The following is a 21,564-nucleotide window of genomic DNA, read 5'->3' as shown; positions in this document are numbered from 1 at the left end:
TATATATATATATACAACAGTTTCATTGATAATTAACAGGCCGCATCAATATAAAGCAGGTGTTATTTAATAATTTAAATTATCAAGAAAAAAATTACTTCCTCTGATTTACAAAAGACAATTACAGAACCGTACCCATGGGCTCAGATGCAAGCCATCCTTGTTTTGGAAGACGCCAACAATCCTCATTTATAAACATTGGCAATTTGTCACGAGCCTGCCACTTCCCCATTCATGGGTTAATTACAGCCTTGTCCGCTCGCCAAGTCCACCTCTTTTGCGAGTTATAAGGATACCACAGTCAAGGTATAGTGACCATGATTCTTCGAATGATCCTGACCATTAAGGGCGCCTCTAACTTCGCATAACCTCGAAATGCGAAGCAATATAGCAAGGATACATCAAGTTACAGCGGAAATATAGCAATGATAGAGCAAGTTATTGCCATAAAGTGGCAAAAATATCACAAGTTAACCAAAAAACTTATTTATAGTCACAAAAATTGATACTTTTTAATACTAAGAAGCTTGCTCATATAATAGTTAGCCATTTTATCAAGCTATTCTATAGCTAGCTATAGTTATCAAGAAGCTAGCTTGTTCATAAAATAGTGTAAATTAGCCTATTTGGGTTTTAGTTATAGCTAGCTCATGCAAAGGATGGACAGTGGTAACATAGGCTTGTATGTGAGGATATGGGGTGCTCATATTTAATTAGTTTAGCTGTTGCTAGGTTAAATTTGGTTAAATTTGTGAAGTATAAGTAGAATTTTTGCTAGATATAGATACATTTAGATTCCAATAGGATGCATTTTGGTACAATATATTCAATTAACTTAAATTATTATATCTTTCTGGGAAAAACCATAAAATATTCGATCCATTGGCCGTAACCCGGTGTGTTCTGCTTAGTAACTCTACTTTCTCGCTTGCTTTGAAAGGTTATTCTAAGGGGTTCCATCAAATAGTAAGTAGGCGTTTCGAACACGGCTCTAATCGTACACACACACAATTTATATATATATATATATATATATATATATATATATATATATATATATATATAAATATATATATATATATATATATATATATATATATATATATATAAATATATATATATATATATATATATATATATATATATATATATATATATATATATATATATCGTTAGGTTGGGCAGGATTTGCTTGTCGTGTTAATTAAATTTGATTAAAGTTTGCAATTCGTCTCGTGTTCGAAGTGTCCTACATCCATCCATCCTAATTTTGTAGTTATAATTTTCACTGGAAAAGAGAATCCTTGTTGAACGAGGTATTAACGTGACAAACGTGATCCCGTCATGATCGACAGCGCTGGGAGTCACCTGGTGATTAACCTAAGCTCTTGTCAGCACTGCTGAACGTTCATATATTATGCTATTCATTAATTTTCCTGACGGAAACATGATTTAGGAACAAAATATTAATTTGTTGAAAGTCATAGCTGATTAAATAAATGCATATAATTTATGATGCACGTTAAAATTCGGAACATAAATTTTGTTTGTAATGTTTTTATTCTTAGATAAAACACTGGGAACAGAGGAAGATAACTTTAAATTGTTTGTGCCGGTTCCACGAAGCTGACTGATATTAATCAAACATTGCGAGACCTAACTAATTAATGTTGATTCGCGATGGATATTCATTAACAAAAATTATTATTTTCTGAATAAATCATAAAGGAGAGGCAGACAATGTAGCTCAGCGCTGTCACTGTTGAGTTATGGTGAATATTTAAATATTTATATTCATTCAAATTTCATTAATATATTCATATATTTTTTCAGCTCTAGATTATAATAAATTTATCAATACATCATTAAAATGAAACATCGGATGGATAATGTATTATTTCAGATAGTCTACGTTTCGCCCTCTGTCTTTCTTTCCTTCCCTTTATCTCTCAGTTTAAGGTATTTATAGTGTTGTATATAATAAGAAGAATGAAGGGAAATAGTGTCGACCACCAATTCAATTTCTTCGATACACTTCTGTCCCAACTTCCACCCAGTGATGGGCCGCATCCCGTCACCAATACTCGAAAATTTAGACAGACAATTTTCCCAGCGAAGTAATCCCTTTTATCGGGGCAACAAAACAAAAATAATTTCGAGTTTCATTTCCTGTAGGATAAATTGTACTTGAGTTCATTTAAGATTCTGTCTCTTGGCTTTTCCATGAAGGCATTCACTCTCTAATTCTGAAAAACTTTTGGCACAGGTGATGGTGATGGCTGTAGTGGTAGTGGTGTGTTGATGATAGTAATGGTTCTGGTAATGATGGTGGTGGCGGTGGTCTTTGTCATATTGTAGTGATGGTGGAGTGACTGTTTTTGTGGTAATGGTGTGTTGGTAGTGATGGTGGAGATGGTGGTGATGATTGTGGTTGAAATGGTAGAAAGTTGTGTGTAGTGATAATGAAGGTAATTGTGAAATTGGAGGTGGTAGTGATCACGTAGTATCACTATCACGGCGCTCGTAGTGATCAAATCTGCTGGAACCAATCGTATTGGCGTATGCCTTTCCATTGGAGACTTTCAGCGCCGTGGAGAGGGGGACCTGCTGCCTGGGTAACAGCTTCTCCCCCGAATCACCCTACCCTGGCTTTGCGCCCTGGTGAGGCCACTCCAGACCGACAACCAGAGCGCAACACCATAGTCTCCTGAGACTGATGGATGCCTGCTACTACTAGTGATGGTGGTGGTTGGGAGACGGGCACCTACGCACCAGCCAGCCTTGGATCCTTGCGCCTCGCGACCAGGCCTTTCAGACCTGGTGCGGTTATAAACTTTCTTAACGGTCGAGTTTTGTCGTGTATGACCTTGAAGTTATGGAAGGAGATGGTACAGGTTATGATCATTGCATTACGCTTCCTCGACTCTCTTGCATTTTCAGCTTTCACCTATTTTTTCTAAATGTAAAAAGTCTGACTTTGTAAACGGCAGTGGTAGTCTGTTTGTGGTTCTGATGCTGCTGGTTGCTGAATTACAGATGGTTCTAACGATGTTCCTGGTGCTAAGGTTAATTTAACACAAAGAGGAATTGTTCGTAGTAATTACACTGTAGATGAAGTGCTTTTAATCTTTATTTGCTAAAGCAGAAGAGATGGCGATATTTTGTGTTTACACTAAGTTGTAAACAGAACTGTTGTGAGGGAGATACAAGCTTGGTTAAGGTGATTCTGGAGGTGGAAAAGGTTAGGGGTGAGAACTCTTGATAGCGAGGGGGAACTTGTGTGATTATTTGCTTCAAAGAGGCACATTCTAACAGGCCTCGACTAGAGGTAATAGGTCTCAACAATGACATGAGTGACCGGCGTTTTGTTCCCATTATCTGCTAAATATTAATTATTGCGCTGTTCTCATTCGTCTCTGTTATAGATATAAATTTTAGCACTGAGTTAGTAATGATTTTTATGGAAACCTAACAATTGAAAACTTTATTCAAAATTTAATTAATACAGTATCAAAGATAGCTACTGAGTAATGTTTGACTATTATTAAGTTTTCTATTACGGCGTTTGCACATTATTTATATGAAGTAGTAATTATTGAAGAACTGGGGCTAACTGGTTTATTGAGTTATGATTGTACATAAATTAGACTCCTATACACCTACTGAGTCCAGCCAGTATCGTACTGATTGAATAAGTTGTTTCGTGCAAAGTTTCTGATTTTGATAATGACAATGTTTATGTGCTACGTTCTTATTGTAACTTTTATGAAATAAATGTACTGTAAATTTTATCTAAACTTTACCAATTATATGTACAATCATTTCAGCATAAAGGTTTTGATAATTGATGAGTGAGAAGGAAACGAAAATAGGTTTTTAGTAAACAAAATCACATTAAAGACAAGTAAACAACTTATACATTTTATAGGACAGCCATCTCCTTAGAAGAGTTGTTTCTAAAACCAGGACTACCAGTTGTGTAGAAGGGGGATGAGGGGGACGGAATTACCTCTGAAACATTCACTGGAGGTTAATAAAAAGATTAAGGAAGACAGGGAGGAAATGGGAAGGGGGCGGGAGAGGGAGTGGAGTGGGAGGAGGTTTAAGATGCCTTATTCCCTCAAGAAACGTGTGACTATTGTGTAGCACTTTGAATTAATGTGCAGACAAGGAGCTGGAATATGAAGACGGAGTGAAAGACCGGTGCCCAACCGCTTGGACTATCGAGATCGAACGACGGCCGAGAAGATGGTGGGTACATGCACCTCTCTGGGATTATCCCTATCTGTGACTAAGGGCTTTTCCCTGATAATTTACTTCATAAAATAATCAGATTTTTTTCACCAGATACTCAAAATCTCATGCATTACCTCACTCCACACAACCACCACCACACGACCGTGTACGAGGCATCGCCAGGCGTTGCTTCGCCAGACTCTCATCCGCCTCTGGTACTGTTTTTACCACACAAGTCTATATATCAGCGGAGATTAATCAACCACGGAGCGTAGTCCGGTCAAATTAATCTCTGACTGTAAAGGAAATTGAACTCGTTCGTCATCCTCTATGTAGTTGGGATGCCAGGTTGTTTTCTAGTTGTTTTGACTCATATTTATGGCAACCATTTGTGAAATTTTAATTATGGTCTACCTAGTATTGTTAATATTTCCCACACGATTTATGCTAGTTATAGTTGGCTGTATCTGAGGGTCCTACTCTTATCTCATCGGTAATATAGCAATTGGAATTTATTGAAAACCATATAATTTTTCTCCATTATTATTATTATTATTATTATTATTATTATTAATTATTATTATTATTATTAATTATTATTATTATTATTATTATTATTATTATTTTATCCACACCAATGCATTTGTGTGATGTAAAGAAAGCCTTTCGTACTCTCCTGATTGCACTATCAAGGCACTGAGAAAGTGGTTAGGACAAGGCTCACATCTCAATGACTAACACGGTCGCAATCCAGTGGCTGTTGTTGTTGTTTGTGATTCAGCTACTCGGAACAAAAAGTTCCAAGTAGCACAGGCTATGGTGAGCCCGTAAGCGCTACCCAGAGTTCACGCCTCATATCCTTCTTGATCTCCTGACCAGGTCACTTCTATTCCCGGCTGCCGATGTTCCTGTGAGGATGTCTTCTAGAGAGTTATGACCACTTGTCCTTCCTGTCATCCTGATATTCTGAGAACTGGAGTTGTTGCTAATAAAGACATTCTTAAAGAAGGGGCTTTATTATTTAAAGCCCCTTCTTTTACCCTTCTTGTTCTAATATTTTTACTTTTATTGATTATTTCACATTTCTTAAAATCAATATTGTGATCCTTTTCCCAACTATGGTTAGCTACAGCACTGTTACCAACCTATACCGTTGATAGGTTAGATATGCACTTATTAAACAAGCCAATATTGACAGGAAGCAAGTGCGAGAACGGGTTGGCTTTTTCTGAAAAACTGTGTTTTTTCATGTGTTTTTCATGTGAGGGAAATCTTCGAAACCTCTTTACCGGTTGCTTTGAAATTTTGACACAAAGTTGCATTCGAATAGGCGCGTCTTTTTATATATCTACTATATACATGCCTCACCTGTGACAGGAAAAAACATGCGTTTTTAAAAAACAGCGCCATCTGTTGCACATAATAGCAACATGCACCTATACTAAATATGTTACGAATTACATTTCAATGTTTCCGATTGCACTGATAAATTTTATTTTCACTGATTTCTATTCATTTTATTTTTTATTGAATTATTTTGTGATAAACTGTGTTGGAATTGAGCTGTGTTGTTTACCATACTGTTCATTTCGTAAGTATAAGTATAGATGCCACACCTGTGACAGGTAAAACAATGCTTTTCTTGAGAAAAAACAGCGCCATCTGTTGCATGTAAGAGCAACACACATGCTATACTAAATATGTTACAATTCCATTTCAATGTTTCTAATTGCATTGATAAATTAAATTTTCATAGATTTTGATTTATTTTCATTTTGATTAAATTATTTTGTGTGAATTGCGTTGGAATTGAGCTGTGTTGTTTACCATACCGTTCATTCCGAGAGTATAGTTTATTTTTTATATTTTTTCATATTTCCATTTCATATTTTAACTGTTTTTCTTATATTTCAGTGATGGGAACATCAGATCACTTGGTATTCCCAATTTTCAGATGGGAACATCAGACCATTTGGGAAGGCATCGGACGAGGGAGTGGGGAATGGTGGGGATGACGAGGGGACGGGGGAGTTTGGGATGGTGGGGACGAGGGGGATGGGGGAATGGAGAATGGTGGAGAGGACAAAGGGACAGGGGAGTGGGACATGGTGGGAAGGAAGAGGGGATGGTCGAGTGGGGAATTGTGGGGAGGAGGAGGGGACGGTGGACTGGGGAATAGTTGGGAGGCCGAAGAGACGGGTTAGGTGGGGAATGGTGGGAAGGACTGGTGGACAGGGAAGGTTGCTGTGGCGCCACAGCAACGCGTGGCCGGGTACTGCTAGTAATTAATAATATTGTTATTATTATCTGTAATAATGTATTTGTAATAATGATAATTTTTTAGCATCACTGTAACTTAGAATTCATTTGTGTTAATTCAGTTCCAATGCAGTACCGTTTGTCGATAATTTAATCCGTAGCTTGTGGCATGATGCTGGTTCAACATTGGTGGTCAAGGACGGTGCAACATGGAGGTCAATAAAGGTGCAACATGGAGGTCAATAGAGGTGCAACATGGAGGTCAATGCTGGTGCCTTGTGGTGGTTAGGGCCTCCTTGCATGATGATGATAACACCACTATTAACAAACTGAAACATTCCTTAGCAATCTAATGGGGATTACAAGCACACATTTATTCCCTTGTGACAAAAGTTACCATAAATAACTCGAGGTTAAATGTCCTCTTTCCAGTAGTAGCTGACAGTCGAATGTAAGCTTGTTAAGAGTCGAACACCACCAGTTTGTCATTACTCTTATAACTGCCGAGCGCCGTCAGTTTGCCACCGTCGAGCGCCGCCAATTGTCACTGTCGAGCGCCGCCATTTGTCACTGTCAAGCGCCGCCAATTGTCACCGTCGAGCGCCGCCAATTGTCACCGTCGAGCACTGCCAATTGTCACTGTCATGCACCGCCAATTGTCACCGTCGAGCACCGCCAATTGTCACTGTCGAGCACTACCAATTGTCACTGTCAAGCGCCGCCAATTGTCACTGTCGAGCGCCGCCAATTGTCACTGTCGAGCACTACCAATTGTCACTGTCGAGCGCCGCCACTTGTCACCGTCGTGCACCGCCAGCTTCTCCCCGTGGAGCATCGTCAACAGCATCAACACAGCGATCCGTTAACTTTGCGAAATGAGAATTAGAAAATCCTCTTAGGGAGGCATAGCAGTAAATTGGCGTCGGCGGAACAACAGGAAGGTCCAGGCTGACAAATGAGAGGCCCAGGAGGAGGACTTTGCCAGATTTAGTTCGCAATTACCAGTGGCATTACGGAGGAAATGAAACTAATTTGGAAATGAAACAGATAATCTTAATGAAAGTTGGTATGTAATCTTATAGGAGCTGTGAGCCTCAGAATGGTTTTACTCTTTGGATCCTATTAAGAACTGAGAAAGGAAATATATATATATATATATATATATATATATATATATATATATATATATATATATATATATATATATATATATATATATATATATATATATATATATATATATATATATATATATATATACATATGCAACAATGATCACAAAAACACTGATCCAAGTATGCAGAATAACTACATGTGAAAAATAGAAAATGCTTAAAGCGTTTTCGGCTAATTCGCCCTCATCAGAGCAAAGTAGAATCAAAAGCAAAGATTCTACTTTGTTCTGATGAGGGCGAATTAGCCGAAAACGCTTTAAGCATTTTTTATTTTTCACATGTGGTTATTCTGCATATATATATATATATATATATATATATATATATATATATATATATATATATATATATATATATATATATATATATGTGTGTGTGTGTGTGTGTGTGTGTGTACTCACCTAGTTGTACTCACCTAGTTGTGTTTGCGGGGGTTGAGCTCTGGCTCTTTGGTCCCGCCTCTCAACCGTCAATCAACAGGTGTACAGATTCCTGAGCCTATCGGGCCCTGTCATATCTACACTTGAAACTGTGTATGGAGTCAGCCTCCACCACATCACTTCCTAATGCATTCCATTTGTTAACCACTCTGACACTAAAAAAGTTCTTTCTAATATCTCTGTGGCTCATTTGGGCACTCAGTTTCCACCTGTGTCCCCTAGTACGTGTGCCCCTTGTGTTAAATAGACTGTCTTTATCTACCCTATCAATCCCCTTCAGAATCTTGAATGTGGTGATCATGTCCCCCTAACTCTTCTGTCTTCCAGCGAAGTGAGGTTTAATTCCCGTAGTCTCTCCTCGTAGCTCATACCTCTCAGCTCGGGTACTAGTCTGGTGGCAAACCTTTGAACCTTTTCCAGTTTAGTCTTATCCTTGACTAGATATGGACTCCATGCTGGGGCTGCATACTCCAGGATTGGCCTGACATATGTGGTATACAAAGTTCTGAATGATTCTTTACACAAGTTTCTGAATGCCGTTCGTATGTTGGCCAGCCTGGCATATGCCGCTGATGTTATCCGCTTGATATGTGCTGCAGGAGACAGGTCTGGCGTGATATCAACCCCCAAGTCTTTTTCCTTCTCTGACTCCTGAAGAATTTCCTCTCCCAGATGATACCTTGTATCTGGCCTCCTGCTCCCTACACCTATCTTCATTACGTTACATTTGGTTGGGTTAAACTCTAACAACCATTTGTTCGACCATTCCTTCAGCTTGTCTAGGTCTTCTTGAAGCCTCAAACAGTCCTCTTCTGTTTTAATCCTTCTCATAATTTTAGCATCGTCCACAAACATTGAGAGAAATGAATCGATACCCTCCGGGAGATCATTTACATATATCAGAAACAAGATAGGACCGAGTACAGAGCCCTGTGGGACTCCACTGGTGACTTCACGCCAATCGGAGGTCTCACCCCTCACCGTAACTCTCTGCTTCCTATTGCTTAGATACTCCCTTATCCACTGGAGCACCTTACCAGCTACACCTGCCTGTCTCTTCAGCTTATGTACCAGCCTCTTATGCGGTACTGTGTCAAAGGCTTTCCGACAATCCAAGAAAATGCAGTCCGCCCAGCCCTCTCTTTCTTGCTTAATCTGTGTCACCTGATCGTAGAATTCTATCAAGCCTGTAAGGCAAGATTTACCCTCCCTGAATCCATGTTGGCGATTTGTCACGAAGTCCCTTCTCTCCAGATGTGTTACCAGGTTTTTTCTCACGATCTTCTCCATCACCTTGCATGGTATACAAGTCAAGGACACTGGCCTGTAGTTCAGTGCCTCTTGTCTGTCGCCCTTTTTGTATATTGGGACCACATTCGCCGTCTTCCATATTTCTGGTAGGTCTCCCGTCTCTAGTGACTTACTATACACTATGGAGAGTGGCAGGCAAAGTGCCTCTGCACACTCTTTCAGTACCCATGGTGAGATCTCATCTGGACCAACAGCCTTTCTAACATCCAGATCCAGCAGGTGTCTCTTGACCTCCTCTCTCGTAATTTCGAACTCCTCCAAGGCCGCCTGGTTTACCTCCCTTTCTCCTAGCACAGTGACCTCACCCTGTTCTATTGTGAAGACCTCCTGGAACCTCTTGTTGAGTTCCTCACACACCTCTCTGTCATTCTCTGTATACCTGTCCTCGCCTGTTCTAAGTTTCAATACCTGTTCTTTCACTGTTGTTTTCCTGTTTTCAATACCTGTTCTTTCACTGTTTTCACTTTCACTGTTGTTGTGTGTGTGTGTGTGTGTGTGTGTGTGACGCTATAGTCCTCTGGACGCCGCTAGAACGACGGTCTTTCTTCTTGTATGACAGCATTCAATCCCTGACTGTCCAAATGGCTAGGCACCATTTCTTTCTTCCGTCCTATCCAAAATTCTTATCCTCATATACCTTTTGGGCGCTGTACAGTCGTAACGGCCTAGTGCTTTATTTTGATAATTACCTTAGCTTACCCTCTCTCTCTCCTTCCTCCCTTTCTCCTCCCAACTCTCTTCTTCTCCTTTCTTCCCTATTTCTCTTCACTCTTTTTTTCACACTCTTCTCCTCTATTACTCCCCGTCTCTTTCTCGCCCTTCCCCCGTCTCTCTTACACACGCTTTCCCTCCCTCTCACTCACGCTCTCTCTTCCTCTCTTCCCCATTTCTATCTCTTTTTCTCTCCCCCTCTCCCTCACTGTCTCATTCTCCCTATCATCTTCCCTCTCTCTGCTCTTCCTCCTTGTCTGTCTTTTTCCCCGTCTCTATCTTTTCTCATTTACACTTTCTTTCCCTCTCCCATATATCCCCTTCTCTCTCACTCGCTCTCTCTCCTTATCTCTCATTAACTCTCTGTGTCGCAGAATATGTAATATTGTGAAAAGATGTAAAATGGTTCCAAAACCTTACATAAAACAATCCCCAATTTCAGATTTCAACAAAACCGCTGCATGTGCCGATATTTCTTAAAGTGGTTGAGGCAATAATGGCGGTCCCCGAGCAGCCTATGACAGTCAGATGCCACCCATGTGTCATCCTGGTAAGTTTACACACATAAAAAGCACGTGACACATATATATATAAAACTGTCCAAAAGCAATCGCTAACCATCTATACAGCCCCAGTCAACCATCCAGACCATTCACTAATCAATCATTCAGACCCATCACCAACTATCTAGATCCATCACTAACCAACCATCCATCCCATCACCATCAACTATCCACCGTATCACCACCAACCATATAACCAGGAATAGACTATTGTTAGAGTAGAGTAGTGTGTATAATAGATTATTGTACACACACCAACATGTACACTTAACCTAATAGTTCTTCTTCAATAATGACGTTGTGAGAAAACAATTATAAATTCATCGGCAATCAACCCTTCACCATTGTCTTCCAGCCATTTTAAGGGGGTTGGGGATTAATGGGGAGCATCTTGGCACAACAATACTACCCTTATCGCATGGGAGTTAATGGAGGAGAGACCAGTGTTCCATGACTGGAGCGTGTTTTAATATGTGGATTAGCATTTTGTTGTGTTCTTGTTTCTTTTATGGTTATAATACGGCAAAATATTGCCGAGTATGATGCAGTATACATAGTATTGCAAGTATGATGCAACATTCAGTATTAGAAGTATGATGCAACATTCAGTATTACAAGTATGATGCAACATTCAGTATTACAAGTATGATGCAGCATTCAGCATTACAAGTATGATGCAACATTCAGTATTACAAGTATGATGCAACATACACAGGGTTGCAAATACGCAAGTTTGATGCAGATACAGTGAAGAACGAGGATTCATGATTGAAAACTTGTGTAAATGAGCCACACGAACGACAGGAAAAAGTTTTCCAGTACACAAATTTTTAATTCAGAAACCGGAAAGACGCAAAATTATCGAAGGAAACTCGACACACAGATTCAACAGGAAATATGACGTAGTGCAGGAATAATATGATTCATTGCTCCAACCGAGGGATAGTTGCTGGAAGAGTGGAGCTTATGAAACTATAGGGAACTCTGCAGGCACAACAGGCTGAACACATCAGGGTGATTATACACGTAAACAAGGGGAATGAGTCAGGAAAACGCGAGTGTTGGACCAGTCAGGGCTCCATGTGTAGATAATGTCACACAACATTCAGACTCTCTAGTCCAAAACCAGACGACACGTGGTTCAACTCTTTCAGATATATATATTTTCCGCTTGCGCTCAAAATCTTGAAAACTGTTGAAAAACACAAACACAAACAAAGTCTGTTTTCTACCAATCTTCCCGCCCGCGTGAAACACACACACACACACACACACACACACACACACACACACACACACACACACACACACACACACACACACACACACACACACACACACACACACACGCACACACACACACACACACGCACACACACACTCAATGTTTGCGGACGATGCTAACATTATGAGAAGGATTAAAACAGAAGAGGACTGTTTGAGGCTTCAAGAAGACCTAGACAAGCTGAAGGAATGGTCGAACAAATGGTTGTTAGAGTTTAACCCAACCAAATGTAATGTAATGAAGATAGGTGTAGGGAGCAGGAGGCCAGGTACAAGGTATCATCTGGGAGAGGAAATTCTTCAGGAGTCAGAGAAGGAAAAAGACTTGGGGGTTGATATCACGCCAGACCTGTCTCATGCAGCACATATCAAGCGGATAACATCAGCGGCATATGCCAGGCTGGCCAACATACGAACGGCATTCAGAAACTTGTGTAAAGAATCATTCAGAACTTTGTATACCACATATGTCAGGCCAATCCTGGAGTATGCAGCCCCAGCATGGAGTCCTTTCTAGTCAAGGATAAGATTAAACTGGAAAAGGTTCAAAGGTTTGCCACCAGACTAGTACCCGAGCTGAGAGGTATGAGCTACGAGGAGAGACTACGGGAATTAAACCTCACTTCGCTGGAAGACAGAAGAGTTAGGGGGGACATGATCACCACATTCAAGATTCTGAAGGGGATTGATAGGGTAGATAAAGACAGTCTATTTAACACAAGGGGAACACGCACAAGGGGACACAGGTGGAAACTGAGTGCCCAAATGAGCCACAGAGATATTAGAAAGAACTTTTTTAGTGTCAGAGTGGTTGACAAATGGAATGCATTAGGGGGTGATGTGGTGGAGGCTGACTCCATACACAGTTTCAAGTGTAGATATGACAGAGCCCGATAGGCTCAGGAATCTGTACACCTGTTGATTGACGGTTGAGAGGCGGGACCAAAGAGCCAGAGCTCAACCCCCGCAAACACAACTAGGTGAGTACAACTAGGTGAGTACACACACACACACACACACACACACACACACACACACACACACACACACACACACACATACACACACACACACACATACAAGTTCCAAGTCTTCCAGTATGAACCTGGAGATAACACACACAAGCTCCCTTATCTGCTTCCTGTCTACTATTATGAAGCTCCGGCCCCAGCCAACCCTACTCCTTCTACAGCAGTAAACACGACACTAGACATTATCAAATCTGTCTATTACCGCACTGGATGGCCAATAATTATACGTTGCCTCCGGCCTGTGTTTACAGAGCGGATATTTGAGCGGCTAAATTTCAATTTATTGTCGATTGGAAAGGGATAGAGGCACGCAACCAATTTTCTGTCTGAATGGCGCACGGATGAACGGATTTCGGCTGCTGCGTTGTCCTTGTGTCGGAGATGCTGATGAATGATAGGATTCGTGTTGCAGGAAAACTATTCAATATTGAGGAATTTTTTTGCTGGTATTGCAAATATATATATATATATATATATATATATATATATATATATATATATATATATATATATATATATATATATATATATATATATATATATATATATATATATGTATATATATATATATATATATATATATATATATATATATATATATATATATATATATATATATATATATATATATATATATGTTAGTATATTTTGGTAGCAGTCTTTCCTGTAGACATATATTATTAAATATGACCGAAAAAGTAAGATTAATAATTCTAACACGAATTTTCTCAATCTTTCGTACATTACGCTTCACTGTTGGAGGTAAATCAAAAATTAATTCTCCAAAATAAAAATGAATTTTGGAGGATTAATTTTTGATTTACCTCCAACAGTGAAGCGTAATGTACGAAAGATTGAGAAAATTCGTGTTAGAATTATTAATCTTACTTTTTCGGTCATATTTAATAATATATATATATGTATATATATATATATATATATATATATATATATATATATATATATATATGTCGTACCTAATAGCCAGAACGCACTTCTCAGCCTACTATTCAAGGCCCGATTTGCCTAATAAGCCAAGTTTTCATGAATTAATGTTTTTTCGTCTACCTAACCTACCTAACCTAACCTAACCTAGCTTTTTTTGGCTACCTAACCTAACCTTACCTATAAATATAGGTTAGGTTAGGTTAGGTAGGGTTGGTTAGGTTCGGTCATATATCTACGTTAATTTTAACTCCAATAAAAAAAATTGACCTCATACATAGAGAAAAGGGGTTGCTTTATCATTTCATAAGAAAAAAATTATAGTAAATATATTAATTCAGGAAAACTTGGCTTATTAGGCAAATCGGGCCTTGAATAGTAGGCTGAGAAGTGAGTTCTGGCTACTAGGTACGACATATATATATATATATATATATATATATATATATATATATATATATATATATATATATATATATATATATATATAAAGTGCCTGCTGGCAGATTATGCAAGCTGTAAATGATTTCACAATGGGTGTCTCTATTGTTTGTGTTCTCGTTCTGTTTATTCCACCTCTTTCTATTTCATTTATTTTTACTTTCTTAGAGACTCCACATCATTTCCGACTCAGTTTCTTCCATTAAGCGTGCGGAAATACTTTTACTACCCAACTGTTACAAGACTCAGAAAGACTGTAAACGACCTCTGTTTACAGTCTAAATTAAATATATATTATATAACTACAAGGTCTTCTCTGAATACTCATTATTTTCTTCTCCGAGCCTATGGGTCCTTACACTTGCACCAGAGGTGGTACCCCTTTTATATATATATATATATATATATATATATATATATATATATATATATATATATATATATATATATATATATATATATATATATATATATATATATATATATATATATATATTTATATATATATATATATATATATATATATATATATATATATATATATATATATATATATATATATATATATATATAAATCTACGTTTATTGTGCTTAGCAATTTATATAACTTGAGCGTGGATCACCTAATACTTCCGTGCTCAAGTGGTACCCTAGTGAAGTATACCTATGAAAATTTTAATTGGATTTTACTTGTATATCCTTGAGATCCACTCATATTTTGGTGTGTTCAGTAGCTCAGTGGCTTAAGCATATAATTATTTTCAGTATATTAGATCACATTTTTATTAATAATATTATTGCATTCGTGTATTAATAATTCTTCAGGCACTAACAAATACTAAATGCCCTGGATAGTTAGCCATTGCCAACCCCTCTTTTCTATAGAATGCCAAATAAAAGTGGGATCTGTCTTGGTCCGAAGTGATTCAAGAGCATTTGTATAATTTTAACAGCACTTACACTTTGTTTTTCTATATCACTTGCACCTGACAAACGATGTACTTGCTGTAATTTACAGGCGGGATGTTAATAATATATAGGATTCCAGATCCTGAGAAACACATCCACAACATATTGTGAATGTGTTCTTCATGGTAAAAATAAAATCACAAACCACTGTACGAAACTTGAAACTTTTACAATTAATAAAAAGTGATTGTTTACAATCTATATTCTTTACTTTGTCGTGCGTTGATAAGACGTTAATACGTCCTCGCAACTTAATTCTTTCCCGGATAATTTGTCTTGTAGGAGAGCAAGGGAATATATCGCCTCTCACGGGAGGTAAAAGCTTTCTTTAATGTGATTCTGGTTCCTCTAGTGTTAACTACCTTCCAGTTACCCATTCGGGTGTCTGTGTTGCTTCTTTGTAATCCTACTGCTACACACATGTTCACAAGCACTAAACATTCTCTTTCAGTGCGTTAAACGCTGTCGTTAATAAGAAACAAAGCTGATACAAATCTTGATATAACACCATCTACATGTTAGACAAGGCACACTCTTCAACACGTTGTCCTGTAACAAGTTGAAGGATACAACGTTACAGAGACAGCCTCGCTTCTAACAAGTCGTCGTTCGGTGCCTGGTGGTTCGGAGTGGTTGGACGTGTTCCCTTCGTCCCGTTTTCACATCTCAGCTCTGATTCTCCACACAATGGAGAGGATAAGAAATTCTGAACGCTATATAGCTTTCAAGTGCTTTATAGAAATTCAGGTTTCCTGCTTTCTTCTCACATTACTTTAATTACCTCCGAATATTCATAAAGAGCAAAATATATTACATTATTATTGTAAAGGAAATGTGTGTATTTTTTAATGTTACTTATCACACACACAAAAACACACAGACAAAGATATATAAAGGCTATAAAGATAAAGACAGGCTATTTAACACAAGGAGCACACGCACAAGGGGACACAGGTGGAAACTGAGTGCCCAAATGAGCCACAGAGATATTAGAAAGAACTTTTTTAGTGTCAGAGTGGTTCATAAATGGAACGCATTAGGATGTGATGTGGTGAAGGATGACTCTACACACAGTTTCAAGTGTAGATATAATAGAGCCCAATAGGCTCAGGAACCAGTACACATGTTGATTGACGGTTGAGAAGCGGGACCAAAGAGCCAGAGCTCAACCCCCGCAAGCACAATTAGGTGAGTAAACACACATACACACACACACACACACACACACACACACACACACACACACACACACACACACACACACACACACACACACACACACACACACACACATGTGTAGGGCCTCTGTGGGGTCTCGTAGCCTGGTGGATAGCGCAAAGGAATCGTAATTCTGTGGCGCGGGTTCGATTCCCGCACGAGGCAGCAACTAATGGGCAAAGTTTCTTTCACCCTGAATGCCCCTGTTACCTAGCAGTAAATAGGTACCTGGGAGTTAGTCAGCTGTCACGGGCTGCTTCCTGGTATGTGTGTGTGTGTGTGGTGTGGTGTGGGGAAAAAAAAGTTGTTAGTAAAAACAGTTGATTGACTGTTTAGAGGCGGGCCGAAAGAGCAAAGCTCATCCCCCGCAAACACAACTAGGTGAATACACACACACACACTCACACACACACACACACACACACACACACACACACACACACACACACACACACACACACACACACACACACACACACACACACACACACACACACACACACACTGAAAACATGGCGATTTACAAATTGTTTATAAAATTAGTAGAATTTCTGGCGAGGATGGCTGCAGATAGGTTTACCGCAAATAATATGCAGGAAGTGATTACTAAGAGAATGAACATAGCAGGATGAGACACAACTGAATGGGCAGGCGAACGATTGACTACGAAAAGGTAACCTAAAAAAATTCCATCTATTTAAGTTTAACGTGAACCTCAGTATTGGTAATACAGTACAGTAATTTTTGCAAAATAACAAAAAAAAAAAAGGTTGAACTATGTTTTGTTTACAGATTTCCTTTCATTAAAAAAGGTGTCAAAAAGAATTTACATTTGTTATGGGTCGTTTCAATAATAAATAATAAATTTGTATACATTTTCTGCATTGCCAAAATTAATTATCTGGGTAGCTGAAACTGTGTTTATTGGTGAATTAAATTCATATAAATCTGGATGTAGCTCTGACAGTTTAATCCGTCATGATCCTGAATATCTGGCGAACACGAGCCTATTTTTGGGTTTAATGCTGCACACCGCTAGTTGGCTCCGTAACAATGGCATGGACACAAATGCAGAAATTATATATAAAAAATATATATAAAATATATATATTATATATATATTAATAATTCATTGTGTCGGGGACAGGCAGCCAGTTTATACATAGAGTTTATACATCCACATATTCATATACATACATGCTAGGCTAATATCGAGGTGCTCCTCAGGGTCGACCCCCAGGTGTAAACCCACAACACGTTTGCACCGGGGTTAGTTGCAAATACACCTGTATTCGGTGGAGATGGGGCGGCAAGGCGCAGGGCAACACCAATATGTATTGTTTAATGACGAAAATACTGTTGGTAAACTATTTGTTAGAAACAGCCCTCGTAGTGATAATTGTGCCATTTATAAAATACCTTGTAAAGACTGTAATAGGTTCTATGTTTAGCAAACATCTAATGATTTAAAATGTAGGATTTCGCAACATAAATACTCTGTAAGTCATGACCAATTGTCTAATGCTTTGTTGTTTTTCATTTGCCAGAAAATTCTCACCAAATTGATTGAGAGATGGCTTCTTCAATAACGAATTGTAAAACTACCTTCAATAGGAACATAATTGAATCTGCTTTAGTACAGGTTAGAAAAATCGGGTAATTTGAACATTAGCATTGGTTTGTATAATTTAGATCCCTTTTTGATTGATCAGTTAAAGGGGGAATTTGAGTAGGATCATTAATACACATTTGTCTCACTAATGCTTGTTAATATCCACTATCCTATGATATTATTATCTGATGCAGCGTGTTAATATCCACTATCTTATGCTACTATTATTTGCAGGTGGAAATGGTGTTGAACGAGTTAGAAGTGAGGAACTGATTCAGAGGTTTAAAACAGTCATAGAATTAGGAGCAAGGGAGGAATCCCGATCATATGTGGCATTCTTCCAAGAAAGGGAGTTGGAAATGAATGGGTATAAATTGGATAAATGAGAGGGAAGAATGGAAGTAACTGCAAAGGGCCTATTGGTCCATACTTCCTCTTGATGCTTCTATATTGGTACGGAGTCTTGAAGTGGGTAGAATATAGTTGTGCATTAATTGGCTGTTGATTGCTGGTGTTGAATTTTTGATGTGTAGTGCCTCGCAGATGTCAAGCCGCCTGCAATCGCTGTATCTATCAATGATTTCTACACACACACACACACACACACACACACACACACACACACACACACATACACACACACACACACACACACACACACACACACACACACACACACACACACACACACACACACACACACACACACACACACACACACACACATATATATATATATATATATATATATATATATATATATATATATATATATATATATATATATATTAAATTAGAATGGCTTCCTGTTGTCCGGGAGAGTAAGTTTGTTAGGCTTAACGAAGTCTTCCTATGTCCTAGGCCCACACCAATCTATTGTTTGCTAGAAAAACAGAAGCATCAGATGAACAGTAACTTTCACAAAGATCTCCTGACCGGAAATCAAACTGGAGACCATACGGTTATGAGTCAACTACGCTGACAGTTTAATTATCTCATTATGAGTTTCAGATGGCAGAGTCGCTGATCTGCGATGAAAAGACAATAAAATAAACGATGAATTTGACAGCTATAACGGGTTGTACCAGACGACAGTCGCTAGACGGAGACTAACGAATTCAATTTACGACAGATTCTAAAGTGCTACATGGTAGCAAACTCATCGAATAGTAACAAAACCATAACTGCACAAAAATTTAAATTTATACAATGGCACACATAAATTACAATAGCGTGATGCATCACATGAACAAATCCACAAGGGCCGTGATGAGGGTTCGAACCTACGTCCGAGAGAATACCAGACGCGTCTTAACCGACTGTGCCACGACATAGAAAAGAATTGCAACCGGGAGTGCTACGGCCCTCACACAGATCCTGCCGTCTCTCCGAGACACAAACCAGGGTTTTACACAATTCCTCCCATGCACCAGGGCTCTGTCAACACGCTGTTCTACCTCTTCGCCCTCACTTACGTGTGAGGGCCGTAGCACTCCCGGTTGCAATTCTTTTCTATGTCGTGGCACAGTCGGTTAAGACTCGTCTGGTATCCTCTCGGACGAAGGTTCGAACCCTCATCACGGCTCTTGTGGACTTGTTCATTTATACAATGGCGTTGTAAAAAAAAAAAAGTGAAGTCAGCAATCAAACACAATAAAATTTATGATACATCTGCATGTAAGCTGGTCGAAGACCTAATAGCCTGAGAAGCCGTTCCTATACCGTAATTCCCAAGATTAACCAAGGTATCTGGATGGAATAAGATCAGAGGCGTAGTGAAGATAATGCTCTCGTGTGGGAATCTCGACACTTTTGCCAAACAAAAGAGAATATGATCGCTCGACCCCAACCTTCTGAGCACACAAATTTGACCCCAAATGCCTAACCCGAGCTCGAGAAGCCGCGGGAGTTCAACCTCTATGGACCGACCACAAGGACGATAATCGCTCGGCGGAAGGGACGCCCCGCTGAGAAAACATACCCCAAAGAGCACTAGAACAATGGGAAGAGACGATATAATTGCCGGGTTTCACCCTTAATACAATGGTGTGCTGTCAGCACCTCCGCCCTCAGGATGATGGATGCTCCATGTCTAGGGAGGAGAGACCGCTAATTGTATAGTCAATTATTTAGCTTGGGGTACAATCAGGTTCATTTATATAATAATTTGAAAAGGCACAGTGAATAGCAAATTTACTTGATCTTTCATGCATGGGGATTTAAAGGAGAGATTAATGTTTTCAATTTTGCTCGGAGGGTGAGTTTATTTGGCGAAGACAAGCTTAATGAAAATCCCCTTTAGGACCTTGGAATCTCAGTCCTGAAAATAATGTGCTGCAAAATTGTGGACCGTTACAGACCTTGCTGCTCATGTTCCATACATGTGCAATGTACTTCTAGTACTTCTAGTAATACGAATAAACACTAAACAATACAAAATGTCGCCAGTCCAATTATCAATGACGTTTTAAAGACTGTCAACAAATCAAATTTGCTACAAGAACTTAGTTTATAGTGTCAGGAACCTGATTAAAGATACGATTGTAAAATATTCATTTACTGATGTCATAGTGTGGGAACATGTATGGAACATGCATGGAACATGTATGAACATGTTGTATGGAACATGTATGAACATGTTGTATGGATCATGTATGGAACATGTATGAACATGTATGTACATGTATGGAACATGAACAGCAAGGTCTGTAACGGTCCACAATTTTGCAGTACATTATTTTCAGGACTGAGATTCCAAGGTCCTAAAGTGCTAGCCATTATAAGGTTAATCAAACAACCAGTTCTGTAGTAATCAGAGGAGAAAATACGAATAATAAGTTGAGTTATTTGTCACGAACTAGCACGAGGTTACTGTCGCTGTAACACTGACATAATATAGCGCAACATTAAACATTAAAGTAAGGTGCTGCAGAAAATATTATATACCGTTACACTTGACGTGTTAACATTCAAGACTATTGAGAGACTTGTATACAAAAAGCAAAAATGAGAAGTGAAATGTGTTTTGGAAGTTCTTAACTACTACAACTTTTTTTTTCAAGCCTGGTCATGCAATACCACTGCGGCTTACCACTGTGAGTCTCTCGCTAATTCAAGAAATGAACGCGTCTATGTCTCCATTGTATCCTCAGTAATGTTTTGGAACAGACAATTCTCTTGTGCTGTCTCCGCAGCCCGTCCTTTCCAGTTGACACAACGTCACAAAAATGACAGAAATTATGGTGGTGTTGGCGGTGCTGGTGGTGTTGCGGTGCTGGTGGTGTTGCTGTGCTGGCAGTGTTGCTGACAGTTGAGGGCGTCAGGCTGCAACAGAGGCGTCCCTCGCTGGAGTGAGTGTTGCCCTGTAAA

Source organism: Procambarus clarkii, chromosome 27, assembly GCF_040958095.1.
Source record: "Procambarus clarkii isolate CNS0578487 chromosome 27, FALCON_Pclarkii_2.0, whole genome shotgun sequence".
Lineage (NCBI taxonomy): Eukaryota > Metazoa > Arthropoda > Malacostraca > Decapoda > Cambaridae > Procambarus > Procambarus clarkii.
Note: the sequence above shows the minus strand (reverse complement) of the source record.